General features: G+C 37.0%; 1 pseudogene; it reads right to left on the bottom strand.

Annotated features, from left to right (window-relative positions):
- Positions 1-309: 309 nt before the first annotated feature.
- On the bottom strand, positions 310-4,577 carry LOC145487837 (uncharacterized; annotated as a pseudogene).
- Positions 4,578-7,265: the final 2,688 nt, after the last annotated feature.

Below are 7,265 nucleotides of genomic sequence, written 5' to 3'. Positions count from 1 at the left end.
AGTTTTGGGGGTAGCTCCACTTGAAGACACTCCTAAGAAACTTCCATTGGATGAAAACGTGTCCGAATTGTTTGGTCTCAACATTCATGGTAGAGCAGCAAATCAAAATGTTATTGTCAAGCAGAGTATACAAGAGGTTCTTTTCAGGAGGCCATTACCAAATCTGACAGAACAAGAAAAAGCCCTTTGCACACCACAACAATCACAAGTGGCAATGAGCTTCATTTCAGATGAGTCAATCACAGTAGTAATAAATGCCCCACAACGGGAATGAAATCTAGAGAATTTTTGTTATGATCAGACAAATTCATCGACAGTGATTTAAACAAGTTATGTTCATTTTCAAATCCTAAGTTGTTACAAATATGTAATCCATCTTTCAGTCTAGTGTCCGAACTTGACTTTGGTGACAGTGACACTACAACTTAATGTTTCAGTTCAGTGCTTGGTCCTGTCAGGCCACAGACGTAAATGTTAGTCCCAAGTGGCAGTGACACGAAAAGTGAATGAAATGGTTCAGTGCCATGTCCTGTTGGGTCTCCAGCAGAGCCTATTAAAAACTTTAAAAACAACAGCTGTGTACTTGAATACTATTGTTACCAACATACATGCAGTTATTTTATCACGTTTGGCACCAAACGCTGTTTTGAATTCTCTCCATCACTTTACCTTCTTTTTATTTTTATTTTTTTTGCAAAATTAGGGTTTGAAAAATTTGGAAGAGAAAATTATTTTAACAAACCTCTGTAAGCAATATATGCATATAAGCAATGTAATCATGATTCTTCTCTGAATAATTCTCTGAATATAAAAATTGCAAAACATACAATTACGTTTCAAAGTGTATAAAAACACTTGATTAGCATGTATAGTAGTGATAACATTCTAGTTACTACTATAACCATAGAAAAAAATATAATCAAATCCCTTAAATAACCACAGCGTGTCTATCAAAGAAATGCTTGTACATGTACATGCATAAGCCTAACTGATAGACAACTAATGAATAACTAACAGCATGATAAACCTCTCCTAACTTTGTTTTTGGTCAGAGATACAGGTAGAAAAATATTTTGCTGATCAAAGGTTTAGGAGCCCAGCATGCGAAAATTACATAATAGGTGGATTTTCTTTTTAATTAGTGTTTAAATCTGGTAAATGGTCCAATAGAAAACCCATGTTTTAAGAACATTACAAACTATGATAAATAAACATGAAAACACTAAGGGCTTAAAAACTGTCAAAAAGCTTAGGCACAATTTTCTTAGTCTTCTTTGCATTCAATGACAAATGCTCCAACTTCCTGTTCTTCCTGTTGGGCAATTTCTGAACAAATGTCCTGATAGAATTCAATCATCTGTTCCTTTTTAACTTTATTATCTCTTTTCATGGGTGACCACTTAACCTGCAAGCATTCACTAGTCTCAGTCACACACAGCCAACAATTTTTCCTCTGTTCTCACAACAATTTTTGCTTTTGTTGATATCTTTGTCCTTCCTCCTGTTTTCTGGGGTCACGTACACATTGTTAATTTTTACTTCACTTCTGCTTTTTCCACCAACGGCAATGTCTAGATGACACTGCTGCCTATTTGCTGCTAACTTAGAATGGAATTCAGAGAGCTGGTGGTCCAGTGGTGTTCCCTCCACAGACATGTGTTCCTGTAGTCCATGTGGGTTGGTTAAATATGAAAAATATACAATATTAACAAAAAAAATAGGAAATTAATTTAATTCAAGAATTATGTGGCACCCATTCATAAACCTTAGATGATGTCAACTTAAAAATCAGTTTTTAATTAGGTTTTCAGTGAAAATCTAATTTATATTTAATAATTTTGAATCATTTGCCAATCTTTAACTGACATTTAAATACAACCTTTCTTGCTTAATTTCTAGTACTGGATTGGTAATAATAATTCTCAATAATCCCCATCTTGACATTGCAGAGTTACAGTTACAAAATAATATGTAATTGTATGTACATACCATTCTCTTCGAAGCTTTATCCTCCAAGCCAAAATTTCAGAATTAAGATCAAATTTTCTCCTTGCCACCACTGCATAGTCTTTGGGATCTTTCATCCCAGCAATTTTAAACAGCCATGTATGCAACTACATGTATGTACAAAAAAGACACATTTTATCCTTTAAATTGTGCACAATTATTGCTATTGTCATACAAAGACCAGTTTATCATTTAACCATCATATCTCCAATGTTACAGTGTAGTGTACCACTATTAGAAAATTTGTGTACCAATGTGTGCATGTAAAAATACCTGCAACTATCTTACTTTCTGTCATAATTATGAACATGCAGTTCATGTTTCCTTCAACATTTCTAGTATAGTGCACCAAAGAAGGGCACAGATCACCATTCAAGGTAAAAATAAACACTGACAAATAAATGGACTGCTAGAGGGATTAAATTTGTTTTCATTTACATCGTTTAATTAAAAAGGTTCCCTATCGAGAAATACAGTGATCCTTTGCCTCTAAAAAAACTTGGCATTCATGACATGTTGAAGTTTCTGCTGATTGCTAAGATAAACAGTGTCATATGTACATATGTAATACCTTGGAGGAGGCACATTGGAAAGCCAGAAAAACAGTGGATTTCATATATCACCTTTGACAATTTGTCGAGGTTTCTAAAGATGTGCAACCAGTCCACGGCGATAGTGGCTCCTCTGTGCCACAGTTTTGACTGCTTGTTCACCTCTTCCAGTTGCGCATCCATGTCTTCCCCCTTTGATGGATTGCCAGAGGGCGAGATGGACTCTTACTGTGCCTGGAAAGTACTAACCTCTTCTGAGTAAAGACTCTGTGCACATCTATTGAAATATAATAATTTTGAGGAGAGATTTAAATTTATATCAAATCTTATTGTGTATTACTACAATATACACTGGTATGTTGACCAATGTCACTTTCAGAGTGGTGTTGAACAATAAGAAAGCTCTTGGACTTACGACTCAAGCTTAATTCAGGATCATGGGCTACAGCTGTCCTTGTACTACAGTTAAGGTCAAATGAAATCCTCCATCCCCTTACAGCAGTTGTGCATGTAAATTCTCTTATGTTCAGTTTTAGTTCAACATTAAACCCATAATATTTGCTAGAGTGGTCAGTGTTTTTCAAATGAAATGCCTACATTATTATGTGTGGTTACGGAAGCTAATGGATTGTTGCCACCTAGGGGGGTTCTTGTTGTGCTGCCCAGTAAACGTGTCTACTGATTAATCACCTTTTACAAGTCCTTACAATTTGTTTGCATGAAATGACAAATAAACAGAAATTCCCCTCAAAATATTATTGGACATCTAACTGACCTAATAAAGGTCGAAAATAGCTTACTTAAGATTGAGAAATTTCTGTAATTAACAAAGGCTGTGAGAAAAGCTTACTGGTCTTGTAGCTCAATTGTTCCGTATTTTGAAGAACCCTTGCAGTGGAACATATCTGCAAATGATTCTATGCCTGCTTGCACATAGATCTTGTTTTTCCTTCGAATGCCATAATGGGAGGTAAAGAAACCAGCTAGGTACTTCCACACCATCTGGAACATGAACTGGTAGTTTGGATCTTTCATTGTCGGATACCACTCATAAAGGAAGTCATTGACAGACAGTTCCTTCCCACTGCTCAGTCTTTCTCGCACATATGGGACATGAAGTTCCATCCATGTTCCTGTGTATGCAACTTTGAGCAAAGTCATGGTGTAGTGGGTGTTGCCCCCACATTTTGCATACAACTGGGCAGCCTTGCTAGAGAAACCAAGTTCCATGGCCAAGGAAGACATGAGCACCTCCCAGTTAAACTCAAGAAAGTACTTTCCCATGTTCATCTCCACATGCAACTTTCCTGTACGTAGGATGAGCCAGTCAAACGCCTGCACTTATTGTACATTCCTGCCTTTGTGCTGCTTCCTAACTTGCCCTTTCTAGTCCTTCCTCCATATCGTGTTGTCACTGGAGCTGTTATTTGTCTCACACTCAACACATGTTAGAGTATTCTCTACAATATGTTGAGCAAGGCCATAAGGTAGCCCATTCATAGTTACTGGGAGCCATTTTCTTGGGTTTTCAATTGCAGGTGCATATCTTCTGATGCCTGCAGCTTTGCCAATAGCTCTGAGCACTTCCTTCATAGCAGAGTATGAACTTGGATTTACAAACACTGGGGCACTGACCCTAACAGCGATAGGATCCTCTGGGTGATTGGATGGAATGTCATCTTGCTCATTGTTACAGGAACTTTCTACCCCTTCACTGCATGCTATTTCACCCACTTTCTCAATTGTAAAGCCAACATAAGTTTCCTTAAATTGATGTGCAAATTTCCGCACTGGATCCAGCAGTGCAGTCCCAAGAACATCAGTACCATTCAAATGCTCCTCTGCTTGTTTTAGATCACGTTTGCAATCAGCATTCACACACTTCCGCTTCCTTTGAACCATGACTGTACTGCACACTGGACAAACTCTTTTATCCAATGTGGGCTTCAGTTGTATCACTCCAGGAACTGCCAACCTTCTTGTGTTGCTGGCAAGCTCTATCAAACGGGTCTGAATCATTTGTTTATTCTGCACACACAAAAAAGTAATGATAAATTTTATGTAGTGGTAACATTACTTTTATGATGAATTCTGTTTACTGACCCTGTATAACTCGGCTCATTTATAGCACTGGAACTTAAAGGTGAATCCAATTCATTTTTTATCTATCCTTTTCGTACATTTGATGAACTCAGGTATATACATCATCTTATACACTTTATGTGGACTGTGCAACTGTTACCATTCAGAGATAAGGTACAGAAAAAAAATCTCTGTGATCAACTCTGGGTAAACATGGCCTCAGTAAATGTGGCCGCCAGGCCAATGTTTGGAACTTGTGACTTAGTTTGGCCCTGTGTCTAAAGTGTACCTGTGCTCAGGTGAGTATGATTATTCGACAGGCATTGACGAAAAAACAAGAAAGAAAACAAATTGCCAAACTAATACTTTCCGAAAGTTGAATACAGTAATTTATTATTGGGTGATTAAAAAAAATTTACATTTGAGAACATGTAGCATGAGAACTCGAATTTTCTTGGTGCACGTGGCACAGGCCGGAAGGAATAGATACACAGGAGATGTCTCGTCTCTTTGAAGCATGGAAACCAGTTAGTGGTGCAGGGGCTACCAGGAGAATCAAAATGTCAGAGACCAGTATGTCTGGTTTCTAGTATTTTGTTGTGAAAACGTCGTTCTGGACAATTGTAATGTGCCAGGTGGAAACTAGTGAAAGCTTGGAAGGTATATTTCCTGGTGGTCTGATCAACTGTGGTAAAAACCTTCCAAAAAGATTCGATTCACTGTATAAACTGGGTCATCGAAGTTTTCTGGAGCCAGACAAGTAGTTGGTGAAATCGGAAAGGAAGTGTTCTTTTGAAGGAACTTAGCATGTGGTACTTATTATGGTATTGGGATGTTTTGTCTGACTGAGGCAGGAGAACAACAAATTGATTGGGTCCCTGAAAAGGACTGAGCAACTTTGGAAAGCCATGCCATTTGCCAAAATTGACAATGGAGATGCCAAAAATATGGCAGGTAAGTCTACGTCAGACTATTGTTTTGCACATTTCCAAATGTGGAAATGCTCTGGACTGGTATAAACAACCTTCAGATATTTAAGTGCATTTAAGTTGGTAATAACAATTACAAAGAAGTCCAGTTCACTCTGGGAATAAAACTTACTTTAACTGTTCTTGTTTATATATTCCTGATATGATGGTATGTATTTGTGCCATAATTATTGGCTGTAAACTGGTATTTAAGAAGAAAAAAAAACAATAACAAACAAGTCCAGTTCATTCTGGCGATAAAACTTGTTTTTAAAACTGTTTGTGCGTATACATACGTATTCCTGATTTGATAGTATGTATGTATTTGTGCCATAATTATTGGCTGTTTACATGTATTTAAAAAGAAAAACAAAGAAGTCAAATTAGTCCAGTTCACTATGGGAATAAAACACTTGTTTAATTGTTCTTGTTTATATAAATAGAGAATATTACATGGCTGCACGGAGATATGAATTTCTCTTCGAGTGTTGAAAAATATTTTGCAAGTGAGTGCAGTGAATGAGTGAAATCTCCAAGCAGACATGTAATCTTCGTTTTATTATATAAAATCCTCAAAATACAACAAAAGATGATTTAGTTTTTATTTCAAAATTGACTACCTAAGCTTGCAGTGAATTGTTTATTTGTATGAATTGTAAACAAGGACAAGTTATTTCAGTACAAAGAAAGACTTAAGCGAAAAGGCCGAAATAAAATCTATATAAATAGGAAATGGTCTTAACTAAAGGCAATAAAGATGGTTAGAAATTTGGTAAACAGTATCAAGTAACATAATGTTCTTTAAGCTTACTCCTGGCTTTTGTCACTGTTTTCAACTGCCCTTACAAGCTTTCATTTCTTACTACTTTCAGATGTGCTTTCACGTTTAACAAGAGAGGTATTCTGCTGCAAATTCACATTTATGTTGAATGTTCCTCCACCAATTGTTCTGCTTATTAATGACCCAAGCCCTGTTAGAGGCATCCGAAGTCCTTCAGGGCTATGAATGCACTGATATTCTTCCATAGCAAGGTGTGTTGTACCAGTGGATGCACGTGGTTCTTGCAATTGATTGTCATTCTGGCCTCTGAATGACAAAATACTGGATAGTTTTTCTTTTTGTTTGTCTGACAAGGAAGAATAGTTGTTTACAGAATTAACATTTCGATGTCCTGTGATCTGCATGATGTTGGAGGTATTTTGTTGTCATTTAACTTCTGTACAAGGTGTTTATGAGCACTATGGTTTGTCAATCGCTCATTTTCTAGTCTAAGATAAACCTCTTTTACCATGTCTTCTAGCAAACTGTTGAGCTTGTTTACACTGATGGGTTGTACTTTATACCAGGGTCTTACTGATAGGCTGGATGGCTGAATATTATTCACCGCCAAGTAGAATAGAATCTTAACCGAGTATTCTAAATACTCTTTTCTGTTGGGTGTTTGTTCTCTGTTCTTTGCTGCCGCAAAGGCCAAAATGTATGGTTGAATTAAGCTATAAAGTGTTTATAATGGCTTGAGGGCTTTCAATCCCCAGGCCTTTGGAAGTGTACAGTTTTTCAATTTCCTTGTCTGTTAGGCCATCAGATGTCATAGGCTTGTTTCCAACTCCCTTGGCTTTTAGATCCATTTGTTTTGCTTTGAGGGTAGCCATTGTA

The sequence above is a fragment of the Orbicella franksi genome, chromosome 5, assembly GCF_964199315.1.
Source record: "Orbicella franksi chromosome 5, jaOrbFran1.1, whole genome shotgun sequence".
NCBI lineage: Eukaryota > Metazoa > Cnidaria > Anthozoa > Scleractinia > Merulinidae > Orbicella > Orbicella franksi.
Note: the sequence above shows the minus strand (reverse complement) of the source record. Positions and strands in the feature narration are given on the sequence as shown.